Here is a 21,428-nt window from a genome sequence, read left to right as displayed (position 1 = left end):
ATATAAAAAAGGTTTATGCTGGCAAAGATCACCTGACTCAGGTTGAGAAACAAACTTCACAGGTGAATTATGCACACCTCTAAATAAGACACAAGGCCCTAAATTCTTCATAGTTTCAGATAAAAATCAAGATAGAACTGCAGGATTGGAAAACTGAGTTAATTTACTGGAAGAGGAGTAGATATCTAGGATTTGGCGTTTCAGAAATGGGAAATGGATGAACACTTTCTCAAACTAACCCAAAATAAGGTCTTGCCACTGCATAGTTTTAATCTAGTGCTCAGTGTCTAGAGATAACAATATGGAAATCAGTAAGAATTAATATATACCTTTGAGTCCATAGAAGCCATGCTTTTTTCATTCTGTGCTGACTTCAGCCTCTGCTACTTCATGACTAAATCCATCATATTCATATCACGTGCTACATGATCATTTTAGCCCATGTATAGGATGTAGAATGAACACAGTTAGAAAATGTCGAAACAGCTGGAAAAAACATTTTAGTGTCTCATTGAAATGCTCTCTTCAGCTAATGAAGTGCTTCTCATTGCTTCTCTCTGCCCTTACGAAATGTATGTGCCATTCTCCAGCTACTTCATGCCACTCTTTTAGTTTGCAAGCCTCCCCCGCCTTAAATAGTTAGCATGGTGTGGCCCCTGAGAATGCTCAGTTTTCACTGGGTTGCTCTTGGTTTCTTCTCCCTTTCATATTTTCTTCTTAAAGGTTTGAACTGCTGTAAACCTCCATGTTTTTCCAAGTCACTTAATTCTCCTTTTGGGCATAAGTTACATAGGTGATAGCACACAAGCCTATCCTTCCAATTGAGTACTGCTTATTTAGGTGGGATCAGCATTGGTTATTTCCACATTGTTGTTGTGTAACTTCCAGTTGTTTCCTGCTTGATGGCAACCCCAAGGCGATCTTATCATGGAATTTTCTTGGCAAGATGTGTTCAGAGGGGGTTTGTCTTTGCCATTGCGGCTGAGAGAGTGACTTGCCCAAGGTCACTTAGTGGTTTTCCATAGCTGAGTGGGGAATTGGAGTCCTGGTTTCTGAAGTCATAGTCTGACAGTCAAACCACTATAACACATTGTCTCTTATTTCCTTATACAAATTATATTTGTTTTAAAGATTTCGTGTTGACAAAATTTTCTTTACTGTTAGTCTTGCTGGCAAGTTGTTTTTTTTTTTTAAAGAAAATCTCTGTTCTTCCTGCTGTTTGGGCCTGCGGGCTTTTACAAGTACAACTTTATCATGTATATCTTCAGTTTCCTTGCTTGTTGCTCTGATGAGGAATAGCTAGGCAAATTTATGTTAAGGGAGTATTTACGTGAGATTCTTACTAAAAGAGCATATGAACATATTTTTATAAAGTGGGATTGTACTTATAAGTGCTGTTGATTTCTTGACTTTTTAAAATTTATTAGAATCATAGAGTTGGAAGAGACCACAAGGGCCATCCAGTCCAACCCCATGCCATGAAGGAACTCTCAGTCAAAGCATCACCGACAGATGGCCATCCAGCCTCTGCTTAAAGACCTCTAAGGAAGGAGACTCCACCACTCTCTGAGGGAGAGTGTTCCATTGTCAAACAACCCTTATTGTCAGGAAGTTCCTCTCAATGTTGAGGTGGAATCTTTTTTCCTGCAGCTTACATCCATTGTTCCAGGTCCTGTTCTCTGGAGCAGCAGAAAACAAGCTTGCTTCCTCCTCAGTATGATATCCCTTCAAGTATTTAAACAGGGCTTTCATATCACCTCTTAACCTTCTGTTCTCCAGACTAAACATCCCCAGCTCCCTAAGGCGTTCCTCATCGGATTTAAAGACCCTTCACCATTTTAGTCACCCTCCTTTGGACACGCTCCAGTTTCTCAACATCCTTTTTAAATTGTGGTGCCCAGAACTGGACACAGTATTCCAGGTGGGGCCCAACCAAAGCAGAATAAAGTGGCACTGTTACTTCCCTTGATCTAGGCACTATACTATTGATGCAGCCTAAAATTGCATTGGCCTTTTTAGCTGCCACATCGCACTGTTGACTCTTGTTCAATTTGTGGTCTACTTGGACTCCTAGATCCCTTTCACATGTAGTCTCATTCAGCCAGGTGTCCCCCATCCTATATCTATGCATTTAATTGGTCACCCTGTAGATAACATCCTATAGGTAACTATTAGTCACCCTATGGGTAACAGATCTTAGTACGATGTACAATAAAATGTAAGGAGCCAATATGGCTTAGTGGTATGAGTGTTTGACTATGATTCTGGAGGCCAGAGTTTGATTCCCTGCACAGTCATGAAACCCATTGGGTGACCTTGGGAAATCACATGCTCTCAACCTCAGGGGCAGGCAAGGCAATGGTAAACCTTCTCTGAACAAATTTTGCAAAGAAAAACTCATGCTAGGTTCGCTTGAGGGTCACCATGTGTCAGAAATTGCTTGAAGGTATGCTGCAAGAACAACAACAACACAATAAAAATACGAAATCTAAAATCTTTGCAAAATGAACAATTAAAGGCAGAAATTGCATAAAAGCAATAGGGCCTAAAACAGGCATCACAAGACGATCTAAAAATATAACAAATTAAAATTACTGTATATACACGTCTATAAATCTAAAAATTTATGCCCCAAAATTGACCCCAAAATCCCAGACCGACTTATTTATGGGTGAGTATGGTAATGTGATAGCAGCTCTTTCAGATTTTCCCATGTTGTACAGAGAGGAGTCTGTTTCTCTCTGGAGCCAAGCAAAAAGAGTCCTGGGTGATTTATTGCTGTTAAGGAAACCAACAGAGTCCTTATCCTGCTAACCAGCCCCAGCTGTCTGGGGAATGAAGGATGAAACAAAAGCTGAAACACTGAAATAAAAAGCCTCAATCAGAGTCTCTCTTGCTGCATGCACATATACTCACACTGAAGGAGCTTTACTCTCAATTTATGCATCATGGCAAAATCCATAATTTTGGCCCCAAAACCTGCCCTCAACTTATACATGAGGGTATAGTCAAGTATAATCGAGTATATATGGTACGTTAAAAAAAAAAAGGAAACACTGAAATACAGTATATAAAGGATTAAAAGGCCTGAGAGAGTAAGAAGGTCATAAAAATATAAAATAGGCACCAGGTGCCGTAACTGAATGCTGTTATTGAAAAGATTCATTTCATGAGTCTGAGTCATCAGGTCATTAGGATTTATGAAGGGCAAATTTGATGATATGGGCCAATCACCAATAAATAATAAATATTATCCTTGACAGTATAGAACTGATATACACTGTCCTCATGTATCCAATCAGGCTTTGATGGACACACTTAGAGCCCGAAAAACCCACAAAAAACACTTAGAGTAGTTTGATATTCCCCATTCTCTTGGACAGATAGCATTCAAACTGTGTAGGCAAGAAATGGTCTCGCATGAGCAGTGATCTGACTACTGTTTGCACATTGAATTCCTATTGACTTCTGTGAAAGAGAAACACCTCATTGGCTCATCAAACATTAACTTGTAGAAACAGTTGAAAAACACAGGCTCATTCAGACCTGGTAACTGAGTTGTTGGATTACAAACGAATGACAGCAGAGTGCTTTGAGAAGGGGACCTTTTCACATTTTACTATAGTCTCAGGTTAGTTGGAGTAATTACAGTGGACCCTTGATATCTGCTGGGGTTTGGTTCCAGGATCCCCCATGGATACCAAAATTCATAGATGCTCAAGTCCCATTAAATACAATGGCATAGTAAAATGGTGTCCCATTTATAACATGGCAAAAATCAAAGTTTACTGTTGGGAATTTATATTTTTAAAAATATTTACAAGCCGTGGATACTTAAATTTGTGAATAAAAATCCAGGGATATGGAGGACTAACTGTAGTTGCTCTTTTGGGCTCAGCCTCAGATGAACAGATGTTAACACAATTGTGAACATAAGCAGCACAAAAAGATAAATATAACATTATAGGGAATACCGACATAAATATGGTCTTTGGTATCTCAGTGCCACAGCATAAAGCGCTGAAAGTTAGTTCTTTGCCTGGGAAGATTGTTTTTTTTAAGTAACTTGAATGGCAGTCCACAAACAGGCAACATCAAGGTCCTGAATATAGAGGAAGCATCCTTGTATGTTGAGAGGATTTATAGGCACATAAATGTATTTGTTCTTCACAACTGATGGTGGTCACTTTTTTGGTATTCCTTTCTTCCTACATGGAGATTATACTTCTACAGGAATGACTCTATGTGAAATGGCCCCCATCTTTTTTTTTTTTTTTAAAAAATATTGCACAGTATACATCCTATTACATTTGTAAGATGGAAAAGGAAAAGGTATACGTGAGGAACACTGTTTTAAATGGCAACATATAAAAATGGATAGCAAATCCTGATTGGTATTTTTTTCCTGAATACTCTGTTGACTATGGGTTGAAATTCTGTAATTTTTGTGCATATAAAACATAGCTATGCTCTATTGCCTAGGCGGGCATTCTTCTGCTTCAAAATGAGTCTGAGCTCATTTTGTTCTAAAAACACTAAATGAAATACTTCAAGAATTGTCTTAGAAGGAAAAATGCTTTATCTTTCAGTATCCATGTTTACTTTGTATAGTGGTGTACTAACTTTGTATACCAAACTAGTTGTGTCTTGTTAGATGTCTTTAATGTTTCAACTGAAACAAAATGTGATCTTTGAGCTCTTCCCCCTATCTAAATCATTTTTACCTAATTGATATTTTATAGCACAAAATGATTTTAATATCCCTTCCCTTCCCTTTAGCCTTCCATATTACCACCCGTCCCAGCCGTATTCATCGGCCTAATCCTGGCTTTCCTGTTTTGGTGTTACAGCCCATTGTGGTAGAGAAAGGTACTACAAGCACTATTCAGTCCATGTATGTTCGTCCCTGTCACCTGTTTGTGCCATTTTTGTAATAGTGCATGGTGAAAAACAGGTATTTATGTACCTGATGCAAACCCTTCATCTAACAAGCCATTATTATGTGTAATACTGGCAAAACAAGCAAACTAATCATTTAACATCTGTCTGGTATCCTTGTGCTAGTGCTAACAGTGTCCTCTTATAACCTAATTGTTTCTGACTATTCTTCTTCTAACATGTTTGTCTTTTGCAAGATGCTGCAAGGAGAGGATTTTGAAGAAAAATCTAACTATTTAATTAAATGTAACAAATTAGGAGTTTGCATATTTGCATTTGGTCCATATATTTCTTTTTTATTTACAACTAATTCAGATGTTTTTCTTGGGGCTGAATGCTTTTTATTTTTCTCACTTTTGTAATGAAGAAGATATGGGGGAAACAAGATGAAAACATCAGATGTGTGCTCTGATTTCTAGTATATTCCAAAATATATTTTGTGAGAATATGGCCCTCTGTATGGAATTATGTTCTTCATACAAGTCAAAATGTAAGATAAAAAGCAGCTGTGATTACAAATATACCTGTAAAATGTCATTGCTGCATTCTAGATCTCCTTTAAACCTAGGACAAAAAAAAGTTAACTAAGGTAAAACTCACTTCATGTGTTGTTGCAGGGTGTTGGAAGATGTTTAGAGAATTCATAATTTGGCGTGGCATGCAACTAAGATTTACCTTGACACAAAGAAGGAATGTTGTTAGTGAATTAGATTACAAAGGGTTTATTTGGAAGCATTATATTAAAATATGAAATTGTGCAGCTGCCAATCTGAAGAAGTCACGTCATGGAGACATTGGAATTCCTTTGCTTAGATCAACATTATTTACATCCTTGATATCCAGTTGAAATTTTCTAAAGCTAGATCAGATGGGAACTATTTTAGAGACTGCCAGGTACTCAAAGGAATTAATTGATGGACTGTCCACTAAAGCAAATGAGATATTGATTCTTTTCTTTCTTTTCCCCCCCACACAGAGACAATGGCCTTGGATGCCTGTGATGGCAGCTTTGGTAGCTGTGACAGCCATGGTGCTGTACCCAGGTTTAACCAGAGCGTCTCCATGAGAACCGTTGTTGAATCCATACACCGTCCTCCTTTTAGAAGCTGGCATCATTCACATACTGGGGGGAAAACGGATTCATCCTGTTCCTTTTTTCTTTTTCTTTTTTTTTAAATAACCTCTTAGTACCACAGAGTTTGGCTTCAGAGCAGCAGTAGGGTCATTGCTTTAAACTGTACAAAATGTATCTGCTTATAAAGAGGGAATAAAATTATTACTTCATTCTGTCGTGAGCAATACTGTTGCTTACAATTTCATGTAGTTCTTAAGATAGTATGTTTGAGTTCTAAATACTATTATGGTGGCCTAAAGTAGGCTTCTGGTACCAAATTATTTATGGTGGTTAGGTGTGTGGATAATTTAATTAAAAATCTGATTGCCAGATTGAAAGCAATGCATTTTTCTCTGATTTGGACACCCATGCCAAATACCCTTTAAATACATGGAAGCAGGTGCAGTGTGCTCAGTGCCTTTCAGTTTGACTTTATTTGTATATTAACATACCATTATTATTTTTTACTTGCTGTGAGTCACTGAGCTATTGGGAACAATTTTCTTTTTTTCCAAGTCTTCTGACGGAAACAAATATTTTTCTTCAGTGAAGGTCCTATTTTGTTGATGACTTGGGAAATAGTACAATTCATTATCAGCCTTAAAAAGCTCTAGAAGAAACTGAATGGAAAGCCTCAGTCTAGACTTTTTGTGTGCAGGTGTGTGCATGTGTGTGCCTGAGTGAACTAAGGTTTTTCTGGGAGCAAAATCTTCATTTTTCTGATGGACATAGTGCAGTGATCCAACTTTTAGTTTGAATGTAATTTATTAAATCTCATGTATATAGACACTATAAAACCCAATGTATTTTCTCACATATCACATTATAGAAATGGTTTTTCCAGTCACATATTATCAAAACTGAGCTGGAGAAATAATATTTGTCTCTTTAATTGCGCTTTCATTGGCATAACTTCATTATGTGAAGTGCTTGAGTGATTCTACTGTTAGGGAAATGAAGAAGAAAAAGCAAAAAATATATATAAATAAATGCACAAGCCTTTGGGAAAGTTAGAATAATCTAATTGGTCCTCTATGCATCAACTTAAACTGAAAGAATGTGCTGTCAATGATTAGAAGCTTTACATCACAGTTTATATGGCCTTACTATTAATGTCTCCAGTTAGTGTTGACTTATGAATAGGGCCATCTATTAAAGCCAAGTGAAGTGCGGGCTTACACAACACAACTGCTCTATTCATTAAGGTCTATAATTCTATGAAATGAATTGCAAAGTGAAATAATTCAGCTCATGGAAATTTCACAGGAAGACTATCTCAGAGTTTGGTTTAATGGATTGAATGGCAATCAACAGATTTAATTAAATATTTAAATAGATTTTAGTTATAATTTGCCTTTGCGGTTTTGAGGGTCATTTTACTTTAAAGGTTCTGTCTTGGGATTTGTTAATGGGAGGATCATTTAGATTTAAGGGAATGTTAGTACACAGATGTAGAAAATGTCATTTTTTTCATTTCATTCTTTGCAGTTGCAGGAAGCTGTAACACACACAACACACACATACACATATACACGCCAGTGGTACTCAGTACCTCTTGTATATAGGTTATTGCAAATATTATTCTGAAAATACTTAACTTCAGAATTACATTTTTAAAAGTAAATAATTGTTTAAAATCTATTTTGTAAAGATATAAAAGAAACAATAGAATTTCTGGAGTACAGATTGAACTATTTGCACTAACACACGTGATGTGCATGATTTAATAAAATAACTTTACTCTCCCTATGATGGTTTGAGTTGACTTTCTTTTGACAACCATATATTTTATGATAAGAGTTTTGGACAATTGAGGATGATAGAATGATAAGACTAAATCTGGAAAATGCTTTCTCCAATGCTGCATTAGTTTATTCTTTGATTCTAAGACTCAGGATAGGGTGTACTCATAAATTATCATCAGATCACAAAACCACGCCATTAAATCAGCATCATAACAGCATTGTACAGTTAGCACTGTAAGCTAGCTAGTATAGTTGCTGAAGAGGATACCAAACATCTCAACTTTTTCTTCCCTCAGTTTGGTGGTCAAAGAGTGACTTTTCTATGCCCCTTTACTGTTTTGTTTGTCATCCCTAAATATAAATTCTGTTTTTATTCCTCAGCTGCCTTCTTCTACCCTCAGAAAAGCCTCTAAGAGTCTAAGTTCACTGAAATTGTGAATTATGGAAGGAGAAGAAATCGTGCAAGCTATAAACAAATGCATTTATCGAAGGCTGCATCCATTCTGCAGAAACAATCCAGTCTGACACTGCTTTAACTGACATGACTCAGTGTTATGGGATTCTCGAACTGTAATTGTGGCACGAGTGCTCTCTAACAGAGAAGAGTAGAAGACTATAGTTCCCAGAATTCCATTGGCAGTTAAAGTGGTGTCAAACTGGATTATTTCTGCAGTAAGGATGCAGCCAAGTAGAATTTATATGTTAAACTGGTAGTATAAAATATTTGCCCAATATCACTTATTTATGGTATGTAAGCTGCTTCAGATCTGTGGGATTCCCTTCCATGGGAAGCTGAGCTGGTCCCCTCGTTCTGGTCTCCTTCTACCAGCTGGCAAAGACTGACAAGGTTAACTGCTATTTATTGTTCTTTGACTTTTTAATCAATATGGTGGGCCTCTTTATAATCATTTGGACATCTTGAGTCCTGTAGTGCGACAAGGTAAATAAAATAAAATAGATGTATAAATTAATTTCAGTTTTAGCCTAGAGTATTGATCCTAGACCTTTCCTGCTACCTCTGTATTATAATTTAGACCTAGATAGGACTGCTGTTCCCCAGCTAGAGTTGCTCTACTGAATCAACTGTTGTATGGTAAGTCAAGTTTTCTTTCATATATCTTTTCCTCAAATTTTATGTATGGGAGTGAAAGCTGGACTGTAAGGTAAGGCAACATCAAGAAAATCAACTCATCTGAAATGTGATGCTGAAGGAGACTTCCAGGGATTGCATGGACTGACAAAAAGACAAAGACATGGGATATAAAGCAAATTAAGCCTGAACTCTTCCTAAAAGCCAAAATGACTAAACTGAATCTGTTGTGCTTCAGACATCTCATGAGACATCATGACTCATTAGAAAACACAATAATCCTTGGCAAAGTGGAAGCACTAGGAAAAGAAAGATTACAGTATATTACAGAAGAATAGACCTAAGTCAAAGAAGTCCTGAGTTTGCAAGGCTTTAACAGGGTGTCTCTGGGTTGCCATGCGTCAAAGCTGATTTGACAACATTTACCAACAATTTTTTCATCTCACTATATTGGCAAGCATTCTGGAAGATAGGTCAGTATAATTCTTTCAATATTGCAGTTGGGAGGCTGAGATACAATTAATTTTCTAAAATAAGCTAATGGATTGATGTGATTTGAACTGACAGTTTTCCAGTATTGTTTATGCAACACATGGACAATTTGAACTTGCATTAGGAAGGATGGTGGGATTTACAGCTCAAAAACATCTGGATAGCTGCAGTTGCTCACCCCTGGTTTGCACTTAGACCTGATAATTTACACACACATTGGAGAAAATCCCATTAAAGCCAATAGAACAGAATAGTTATGCCCAAAACTGCCATCTTTGCAACTTCATACCACCATTTACTAACGTAGCTCCTAGTCTGTCTATGTACCTATCACAGCCTTAGCAACAGATTGATAAATACTGCACGAGAACAGCAATTCTTAGATGTGGAAAGTGCCACAGTTTTAATGTATCCCCATTTTATGCACAGACCTTCAATCAGTGGCATAGTAACTTTAATCACCAATTCCTTCTATCTCCAGGGTCAAAGAAAGGGAAGCATGCCATGAATCGGTTTGATTTCAGGAAGCTCAAAAACATTTAACAGTATGGCTGAAACAATATTAAGCATTTCTTTATGAAATTGAGATCCTGCCCTGGTTCTGCTTCTTCATTTGACTTCTTGCCATGGCAAGCTTTGCATTGAAGCAGTTACTTATAGCAGCAAATTTTGGATTGGGAGGGTCATTTTCTGTAGTTTTCACAAAAACAAGTCTGGAGGGTTCCCCACTTCTGATTATTATTATTATTATTATTTAGGGTATTCTATTTTTTCTCAGTTCCCTCTTCATGTGTCCTTTTCCTCAAAACTAGTTGCCCGTCATCTACCTTTCCCTTCAGGTTCTCTTCCTTAGTACTGTACTTGGCTACACTTAGTACTTGGGAAGTATGTAGTAAATTCCTTAGTACTTGCCTACATTTGCCCTTCTGTTTCCCACCTTGTTCCAGACTGCCTACCTCTTTGCTTTCCTACTTCATACTGTACATCTTTTTTCTAGTCCTCAGCCTGCCTCCACCAAATTACTGCCCATGGAAGTGTTAACTTTTTTCATAAAAATTGTACAAAATTGTACAAAATCAATTTAAAAAGATCCTTGTTGGGATGCTTTAGCAGGAGATTCTCCACTGAGAAGAATGTTAGACTAGCTGGTCTATGAGGCCCCTTATCACACTATGTTTCTATAACTAATTATATACACTAATATACTCTCATCTATGGCAAAAGGCTACCTGTTTTGTATAAAGAAGATTGAGTATGTAAATCTGAGATTAAATCTTCATTACATAGCGGCAATTATACATTCATGTATATAAAATGTCCTTTACATTTCCATGATGTCTGCTGAACAAATGCAGAAGATATATGAGAGACACTCAACAGACACCTGGAATCAATATGCAACAATGTTTGGTGTTTCTGAAAATTGATTTTGACATGCCATTTCCTGCTATTTTATTTTCAAATGTGCCATTGGCTTTATAACAAGTGGAGAGACACTTAAACATGTGAATTTGGGTGGTAAGCTCTTGGACCAGAATGTTTGAATAGAGTTGGATTGATTTTCTGCTGTGCTACCCACTTTACTACAGAAAAATTTGTGATACAACAGACTGACAAAGAAAAAGAAAAAAAACTTTTCTGTTTAATGAGGATTTATTTTACAATTCAGTGAAAAGGCTGCTGCTCTGCTGGAGAATTCATTCATCAGCACATATGTGAGAGGGGACCTCATGAATAACTAGAACTGGAGTATCAGTCTTGTTCATCTTGTCTCTTGTTCAAGGATGTCTCCAGGTTGGTTTGTGTAGTACTATTACCCAACGATAATATGGCTCCAGTGTATTCTGTGGGAAGACGTGTTTTGTATTAAGGACACCACGACTTCTAGTCTGCTTTATTTTTAAACAAACCAAAGTCATGAAAGATTAAACATCATAAAGTCTCTTAAACAGCATTATATTACTGAGATGTCTTATTGCCTACAGCAATCTTGTTTATGTGAATGATACAGGAGACAGCCACAAACATGGAGCTAATCAGGCAGCTCAACAAGATGGGAGTATGGGGGACATTGCCCAGCAAGGACACAGCGAATGTGTGCCCTTGACGCAGCATTAACATAGCCATTTTCTTGACACTTTCCAGCTTCATTCGCCAGTTCCTCAGTTTGCCATGACATTTCTTTGCCTCAGCCTAAGCCAAGAGCTGAGATAGAGCAGATCAATTCTGACAGTAGTAGAGTTCATGGAGAAAATTCCTAAGATCTTCATTAAATTTTTATTTTGGGGAGTATCCCCTTGCTATTTAGCCTCCACCCTACCCCAGATTTCAGTCCCATGCAACATCTGAGCAGTACCATTGCAGATATTAACCTCAGAGGCAGAGTCTTAACTCTGGTATTGATTTGAATTTTTAATGTAATTTTTGAGACATTTTATATGAAGACAACAAAAACATTAATGTTGCTTACATAGGAAACAAGCTTTTTCATAATAGATCTGGAAAGGAAAGTAGAGAGGTAGAGAAAGGAGTGCGAAATTTGAATATATCTGCACTCCCATTTACAGTCATCCCTTCCGATTTGTGGGGGATTCATTCCGCCCCCCATAAGAAAAAATGCAAATATTGAAGCCCTATTGTTTTTAATGGCTGTATGCTCCTGTGCACAGCACTGCGGGCGCGCCATAGGAGCATGCACCATTTTGTCCCTCCTGGCTTCCCATCAGCGGAGATTCAAAACTGCGAATGGGAAGTCACAAATCCAGAGGGATGACTGTATTTATCAAGTTCCACTAGGTAGTATTCAGGAGTCTATGTGTGTATATGTATTTAATATTCTGACTTACTCTCAATATGGTAGACACATTCCTATGGACCTTCCTCTGGATTGAGCCATTTTATGTGTAATAAAAAGATCCATAAAGAGAATTGTTTTCTGGTTTTCAAAACATTGTTCTATAGATCAGCAAGTTACTACTGGTGAGGAAGAGTCCAAAGATTTATTAATATAATTTAAAAAAATGGAAACTATAATGTAATAAAGTCATTTGTCTGTATCATTTTTGTGCTACTAACCTTTATCAGCTGTTTTATTTATAGGAGCTACTGCCCAAACTCTTTCCAGATAACAACTGATAGACAGCAGTTTTTCCAATGCTGTTTATCTTCTAACTGTGCTTCCAAACAAAGTAATGCAATGAAGTCCTTGTAACTGAAGTTTTATCTTTGTTCAAGAACAAGGAAAGTAAGCCAGTTTCTGGTACACGATTTTACTTATTATAATCAGATTTGGTTCCCAAACCAGATAACTCTAGTCCATTCCTGTCAAGACTGCAAGTGTGTACTTCTCCACGCTTCCTCCAATAGAATCATAGAGTTGGAAGAGACCGCAAGGGCCATCCAGTCCAACCCCCTGCCATGCAGGAAATCCAGATCAAAGCATCCCTGACAGATGGCCATCCAGCCTCCGTTTGAAGACCTCCAAGGAGGGAGACTCCACTACACTCCTAGGAAGTGTGTTCCACTGTCGAACAGCCCTTACTGTCAGGAGGTTCCTCCTAATGTTGAGATGGAATCTCTTTTCCTGTAGCTTGCATCCATTGCTCCGGGTCCTAGTCTCTGGAGCAGCAGAAAACAAGCTTGCTCCCTCCTCAATATGACATCCCTTCAAATATTTAAATAGGGCTATCATATCACCTCTTAACCTTCTTTTCTCCAGGCTAAACATACCCAGCTCCCTAAGGCATTCCTCATAGGGCATGATTTCCAGACCTTTCACCATTTTAGTCGCCCTTCTTTGGACACGCTCCAGTTTCTCAATGTCCTTTTTGAATTGTGGCGCCCAGAACTGGACACAGTATTCTAGGTGGGGCCTGACCAGAGCAGAATATAGTGGCACTGTTACTTCCCTTGATCTAGACACTATACTTATATTGATGCAGCCTAAAATTGCATTGGCCTTGTTAGCTGCCGCATCGCACTGTTGACTCATGTTCAACTTGTGATCTACTTGGACTCCTAGATCCCTTTCACATGTTGTCTCCTTAAGCCAGGTGTCCCCCATCCTATATCTGTGCATTTAATAATTCTGCTTCAAGGGAGTTCAGTACCAATAGTAAAAGCTATGTCCCTTTATTTGTGAAGAAATTGTCTTTCTTGGTAAGCACTGCCATATACATTCCTAATCCTATCCTGTTATATCTATGACCAGATTTTAGCACATGTTCATGAAAGTAAGCCAATAGGTCACAGATTGTTTCTATCAGAATAAATTGTGTAGACATGAGACTTGTAATATTACCTGTTGAGCTGTATTGTGGTCTTTCAGTTTTAATAAAAGGCATAATTTCTTTATTTTTAATGTCCTTCTGAGAGGTTAGGTGTAGTAGAAACCATAAGGCTGCAAATGCTCCCTTATCAGGGCAGTAGATTTATGTCTTGAGCTAATAGGAAAGCCTTTTAGTCTATACAGACCTATCACCTCCCATTCTTTCTAAGTAGACAATATGTCCCTATCATAAAATAAGGGATGACACAATAGTGGAATAAATGGAGATAGGAGTAATTATTTTAATTGTTTTCCCTTCTGTTGTGCCAACTGTGTTTTTCAAGAAATGATTCTGAATCATTTTGCTATGTTTAAGATGGGATGGGATGGGAATGGGAAACATCTGGTATTAAAAACAGAAACCATGATGGGGTGAGCTCCTGTCACTAGTCCCAGCTACTGCCAACCTAGCAGTTCAAAAGCATGCAGATGCAAGTGCATAGACAGGTACCACTTCTCAGTGGGAAGGTATCAGTGTTCGGTGGAGTCATGTTGGCCACATAACCACCAGAGCAGTCCTTGGTCAATGCTGCTCTTTGGCTTAGAAACTGAGATGAGCACCGCCCCCTACTGTTTGTTACCACTGGACATTCCTTTACCTAACCAATAGAGGTTTCATAACAGTTATATGATATTTCATATAAATGCCAGTTTCAAGAGTTCAAAGGACTGCATTTGTTAGAAGAATTGCCATCAATTGTTCATCTGTGTTTCTGGAATTTATTTCTCCAGACTATGGTCTCTTGTCTTTGACAGTTTTTCTTTTTAGTGAAGAACATCCTCTTTAAGCTTTTTTTAGGTGGAGAGATCAGAATTAAAGTAGAGATGCATGATCAGAACATGTATCTGGTTATGTTCTTACAGCTGGACACACAATGGAGAGGCATCCTCCATGATCTCCCAGGGATCTTCTGAAGGTCCTCATCCAAAAAATGTTCAATTACTTTGTATTTAGCTATAGAAACACAGCAGGATGCTTCAGTGCTACTCTTCTAATCACCACATTTAGGGGGCTGCAGCAGCTAAAAAGTGGGTCTGGGGAGGAATTGCATTGTTACACAAAACATTCCAGTTCCATGTGCTAACACAATAAAGCATGGGATACTTCATCAAAATGGTATGCAATTAAGGATAGATTTATTTGGAACCATAAATTTTCTTATTGAAGTCATTAAATCCATATGTACTCTAAAAACAAATAAAAATAGTTCTTAATGTAATATTTATTGCAAACTTTGATAGCCAAACATGGGGGAACTGATAGCAGGTCCGAACAGACAGGCTAAAATAAAGCTTCTTCGGTTCACTTTGGAGGTATGCTGTTTAAATGATGCATGCATCTAAGAGACCAGAGCTGTGCTCTAATCCTTAGGACTGGAGCGTGACTTTGGCGCAGCTTCCAGCCTCTTGGGACGCATGCATTGTTTAAACAACATACCTACAATGTGACCCGAAGCAGCTTTATTTTGGCCTGTCTGTTTGGGCCCAGCATGTCATAGATATGGTATACAAAAATCATGTGTAACTGATCGGTGAGAGGGGGGGGGGGGGGGGGGGGAGGAATATAGCTAATAAATTTAAAGAGCCATGGGCTCCCTTTTTAGCCTTTTGCAATTTACAGATGCCAAATAATATTATCAACAGCAATATTTATAGACTTACCATGAATGAGGAGAGAAAGTAACATTTTTGCTTTTAGAGCAGGAATTCAATTATGCAATGATAATGTAAGTTCATCTTGTCTTGTTTTGTTTCTTAAACATTTAACAGCCAGATAGCCCTAGTGTCTTTCATAATGTCCCAGTTAAAAGTTCTGATTATAGAAGAATAACATAAAGTTGAGAGTCAGTGTGTTGTAGTGATTTCAGTGTTGGACTAAGACTCTGAGAGAGCAGGATTAAAATCCCCACTCAGCCATGGAAACTTATTGGTACCTTGGTACTCCTGTGTATTGCAAAATTGCTAGACTGGATACACATTTTTTTTTTTTTCCCCCCCCCCCCCCCTATTTAAAGCAAATTTCTGTATGTTATTTGGCAGACAGAATCTTTATTACAACCTTTCAGGTGAATTTGTAGTGAGAACTTTTCAAATATTTGAAACATTCCTGACCGATTCACATGGCAATTACTTTGATTTACATGATGGAGAAAAAGTTTCAGATGATGATGAAAGGGAAATGAGGCAAGGAAGAGGAAAACAGCCATAAACCACTTCTTTAAGGGAGATTATTCTTGCTAGTATTGAGAATAATTCCCCAGATAAAATTGAACTGGCTGTGTTTCCTTTTACTTGCTCCTCTGCTTTTTGCAATAGATTATTCTGTGGCTGACACAAAGCAAAGTAGTTAAAGCAGAGGAAAATGTTGGTCTCTCATCTGTGTTGGAATTTTCTAAACAGTGAGATCAGTTTATCTGTTTAATACTATACTCTCCCAAGTCTCTAGAGAAGGGACAGAGAAAGTGTTGTTTGTGGGTCACGTGTAACCCTACTTTTGTGGTCCACAGTCTTCTTTTTTTGGGGGGGGGGCTCTTTGTAGCAATACCTTTGATCTAGACTAGGGATCTTCCAAAGGAGTTTTCAAACGGTGGGCTAAAATTCTAAACAAAATATTCCATGCTACAACGTTTTGTTGCAAGTCCTGCTTGGGTATCCAAGATGCCTAGCTTTCTGAACTAAAATTATTTGGTTTCAGTATGTGTTGCTTGTGTATGCATCAAGCTGCAAGATGAAAGAAATCCTTGAATCAACATTAGTTTAAACTGACTGAAACATGAAACACTAAACTATACTAACCTGCTGGCCATTCTTTTTTCATTTTTTCTGATATCTGAACAGATATTATTTATTAATGTCTGAATTAATAAATAAAATATAACTTTTTACATTTTGTCTGTGCAGCAGCTGTTGAAACCCCAGGGGCCCTGTCAAAAATAAACAGGAACCCCCTCCTTCCTCTCCCTCTAAAACCCACCAGTCCTTGTTGTTCTTAAACTGGAGGTTCTTAAAGGAAGAAGGATGGATAATAACTCCTTTGGCCTAATGCCAACAAGAAACGAGCTGAGAAATACAAATGTTAATGGCCCTTGGCAGTAATCTGAGCATTCTTTTTCTTCCAAGTAGCCCAAATTTTCAATAGGAGGACCAAGTGCTAATAAGTGGTTTCTGGACTCCAGCCACTGGAAGCAGATTGCTTGATATGTCGGCCAAATCCCAGAACGTACAAGGCCTTGGTTATGCTTTCATTGCCTTTGCCAAGTGGTTTTTCAGGTGTCGTACCACAGAAAGATGCATAAGAAATGAAATGAGGTAATTTCTTAATTTTACTGCAGCACACCAGGTTTCAAAAGTCATACCTTGGTACTCCTGGGCAAAGGTACTAATTATTTTAAGCTTGAGCCTCACACTATTTTTGCAGTCTGATGTTTTGGCATGTAATAGTTTCTGCATCATTTCCATCTGCTCCAGCCTCAAGAACCCTCTTCTCTTTAAAAGTCCTCATGCTGTCAGTGGAGTGTGGGATGGGAAGCAAGGCTCAGAACATTAACCACATGAGCCTCATTCTTGCAGCAATTGCGTCAGTTTTTTAAAAATGGAAACATAACAGTTTCAGAGCAGCCAATATCGCATGTCTTAACAACTGTGCTACGGGGGCTGCTTCTTCCATCATGCTCTCTTCTCAATTTCCCCTTAAGCTCACCTCCCTGCCCTATGCCCTACCCAGCATGCTTTTTGGGTTTATTAATTTAAATTATTTTTCTTTTAATTTGCTCACATAATTCCAAAACTTGGCAACTGTGATATAGTTTAAAAAAGAAAAGAAATAGAAAAAATAAATAAAGGCAATTAGGCTGGTTGGGAATAGTGATGGGGAGAGAAGGAGACACTAAAACCACGTGACTGCCAATGTCACAGTTGATCCGGCAGTGATGTTTTGCAACTTGTGCGATTGGGAGTTCATTGACAGGTTTCCTCCACCAATAAAAAGGGATACAGCAGCTATGGGTTGGAGGCAGTGTCATTCAATAAGTATTGCCAAAGTTGTTTTTTCTGGGACTAATCATGGTCACTAGTCAGGAACTTAAAGAGGAATTGTATGGAAGGACTGCAGTTTGAAAGGAAGGCGTGTTTAATCTTCTTCTGGGTCTAAATCAACCAAATCTTCTGCTCCTACAGACACTGGGGACTTTTATGTTTTCCTCCTAATAACTAGTTCATGTTGTGAAATATGAGAGATTGTACTGGAACTCTCAAGCAAAGTAATCACATTGGCAAAGATCAGTTCAGTCCTGAAGTACACCAGACTCACGTTAAGCTGCACATGATGACAGTAGCACATATAATATCTCATGTGAAGGACAATCTAATTTGGGTGGAAGATAAAATGGTTGCTCCCTTTCTGACTGTCTTCACTCCTTGGAACAGAACATATTTGCTTTGGTCCAACAATACATTCAAGAGCATGCTTTTTAAAGTCATCTTGACTCCTGGTTTTGTGGGAAAAGGCAGATATAAACAAAGTTTTAAAAAGTAATAAATTTATCATGGATGGCCTGTCACCTGTGGCAGAATTAGGAAGATCTGCCAGATGACATGTAAGAGTGTGAGAGGAGCCCCTGGGAGATGGAAAGCCCCTTGCATGACATAATGTGACAGTGCAATCGATCACTCACTCAAATAGTTTCCTTTTCTGAAATGAGCAGTTGCTACTGCTCTTCTGTGCCATAAACTATATGAAAAGAAGCACTGCACTTAGACCTGGCTTTTTCTAGGGCTGACCCACAACATTTTGCCACCTGAGGCAGAACTGCCTCCAGTCTCCCAGATCATGGTGCACAGAATCTGAATGCAGCCAAGCTATTTGAAACATGTAACCAAAATTTTCCACAGCAAATCTCCTTATTCCTGGCAGTAAAAAACAAACATGATAGTAACAAATTAAATTACTAAATGGTGGCTGCCCTCTCATGACATCCCAAAACTGCTGCCCAGTCTATCTAACAGATGGGCCAGCCCTTTCCTTCCCCTGAGATAATTTAGACTTTCCTTGAAGGGAAGGGTTAAACATTTTTTCCCAGGTGGAAAATGATTTAATGATTGGGGTGGGGAGCAGCAGCTTAGAAACTGAGCCACCTGCTGTTTTAACCAGAGAAATCCAGGAGCTGAAGCCACACATCCTTAAGTCTGACCTCCAGGGAAACACAACATTACTGCATAATACAAAGATGGGAAATGCATAATGTGGAAGAATGAAGTTTTTGAACCACAAAAGTAAATAAGATTATCTCTGGGGGCTCAGCAGAGATTCCTGACCATTTCCGTTTCTCTGGTAGTTTAAGGGAAAATACTAATATTAAGATTGTGCATAGATACTTGCTACAACCCCTTCCCCTATATCCAATACATTGAGGAGGATTTAAACACAGGTCTTTTAAAAATGTTTTGTAGTAGTCTAACTCTGAGAGGGTTACAAAATACAAAATACTCATGCTGGCATGTGCTTCATAATAATTTAGAAAGAGACTGAGGGATTCATTACATATTTCATTACATCTGAAAATAAACAGCTCCCACTCAATCCTGAATAAAAGCTGTAACTGGGAAATTTTACCTACACAGAATATTGTGAGTTCTCTGCTTAACAGCTTCACAATCTTTTAGACCTTATAATGAGAAGGCTTGGGGAATTTCCCTGCTTAGAATGACAGTTCTATGTGTATTGGAGTGAACAATACTCTGGTTTTATTCTCATTTCCTTTAAGGAAGAGGTGTATTTTTCCCTTTTCATCTTGCTTAGACAGATCAGCTTTCTTTGAAAGCAAACAGCTAATAGTGTGGAATGTTTATTTCCATGGTCTAAACAGTGGAAGGCTATCCATACACAGTATGATTGCATAAACCACTCTTAGAGTCAAACTAAAAACATCTTGTACCAGTGGTATGTTGTGTCAGACATATATCATAATCCAGTTTTATCCAGTCTCTTTCTCTTCCTTTGTGTGGCTGGTTTATCCAGTGTAATTTCAACAGTTCTTTGTTAAGTTACAAGGTGGATTTTTTTCTTCTTATTTAATTGTGAACACTAGAAAATTACATTAAAATAATTTAATTTGAGCAGACTAGAAAAACAGATGACTAAATTGAGGCTGTGGTACTTTGGCCACATCATGAGGGAAAATGAATCATTAGAAAAGACAATGATGCTAGAAAAGGTGGAAGGCAGTAGAAACAGCACATCAAATGGTTAAACTCACTCAGAGAGACCACAGGCCTGTGCCTATAGGACTTGAATAGAGAGGCAGAGGAGAGGGAGTCTTGGGGGCAAAACAGACAGCCACAGCAACTGTATACCACTCCTTTTTGGGCTGGAAAAAAGCCACCCTTTCTGCCGGGGTGGCAGCTTTTCCCCATTTATTTGGCACTGCGTATGTAAATGCCGTGCCACAGAAACACCATGATGCTGCCCACTGTGTGGTCAGCAAAGTGGTGTGACACTGGCTTGGGGAGGCACGTTCAGGCTTCTGGCATACATACGCCATGCCCCCACGCCACTCTGAACCTGGCTCTTTATGCCGATCTGCTTTGCCCCTTGGAGGTGTCTCTTACATTTCCAGCGGTGTCACTACAGGATGCGGTCTGCCCTGGGTGACACCCCAGAAGAAGGATAATATCCATTCAGGCCCTCTTCCCACTGCGGGGTAAGCACACCCCTCTTGGCATCATTGCAGAGGCAGATGCGGCCTTTTCACAAGGAAGCTTCCACCGCTGCAGCGGAGAAACCCGAGCGTGCCCCTCCCAGCTTTACAATGGCAGTGGAGGCCTCCTCACAAGAAAGCCTCCACAACCATGGCAAAGGAGAAGCCCGAGCTCACCCTTTTGGCCACTGCCATCCCTCTGGCAGCCCTCCCCCCCGCCATACCAGAAGACACCAAGGGTAGGGATGCCACTATCCACAGGGTCGAAGTCAACTGCAAGGCAGTTAACAATAAGAGAAATATGACTTTCAAAAGCAATACACCATGCATTCAGTTTAATTTCACAGGAAACGGGAGACAACAGTGTCCATCTCCAATTAGTTCTAATAAGCTAATGCTATCCACTTATCAAAAATATTAATGTATTAGTTATGACAACTAATGCAATCTGAATTTCCTGAAACCAATATGTGGTCTGTTATTTTTCTTCCATTGTCTAATTAAAAGGGAGAGGACCAGTGATTATTTCAACATCTTTTCTGGTTTCTGCAATTTCTTGGCTTGAGATAATTGATGAATAACTATACTCTGTGATTTCAGCAGAAGAACAGCCAACCAAACTGAAAGCTGCTAAACGAAAGCTTCTGGAATTGAAATTGACTCATAGTGCTATTGAAGGAAACAAAATCATGTCCTGTTTATATAGTCAGACAATGGGGGGAGGAATCTCAAGCAACTGTTGTATAGGCACATGTGAGGGGAAGATGGAAAAGCATCTCTTAATAAAGCACTATGTGTGTTTTTGTACGTTCAATTATTATATATCATGAACTATGGGAACCAAGCAAAAGAGTTAGAGGAGTATGAACAATGATGGCAAGGATGTATAGGTACTGAAGTCAAGGGGACATATTGGACCACCTACCCATCAGAGGTTACACCACTGTTGGTCCCACTGCACTAAAATTGGGTGGCTATTTATTTATTTATTTATTAAATTTATATCCCATCTGTCACCTAGCATAGG

General features: G+C 38.6%; 1 long non-coding RNA gene across 1 annotated transcript; it reads left to right on the top strand.

Moving 5' to 3' along the window:
- Positions 1 to 2,365: 2,365 nt before the first annotated feature.
- Positions 2,366 to 7,801, top strand: LOC121921301. The gene is made up of 3 exons (XR_006101894.1): positions 2,366 to 3,631; positions 4,780 to 4,869; positions 5,915 to 7,801. It is a non-coding gene; the product is annotated as an uncharacterized LOC121921301 (long non-coding RNA).
- Positions 7,802 to 21,428: the final 13,627 nt, after the last annotated feature.

This window comes from Sceloporus undulatus, chromosome 2, assembly GCF_019175285.1.
Source record: "Sceloporus undulatus isolate JIND9_A2432 ecotype Alabama chromosome 2, SceUnd_v1.1, whole genome shotgun sequence".
NCBI classification, from domain to species: Eukaryota; Metazoa; Chordata; class Lepidosauria; order Squamata; family Phrynosomatidae; genus Sceloporus; species Sceloporus undulatus.
This window is presented reverse-complemented; position numbering and strand designations above follow the sequence as displayed.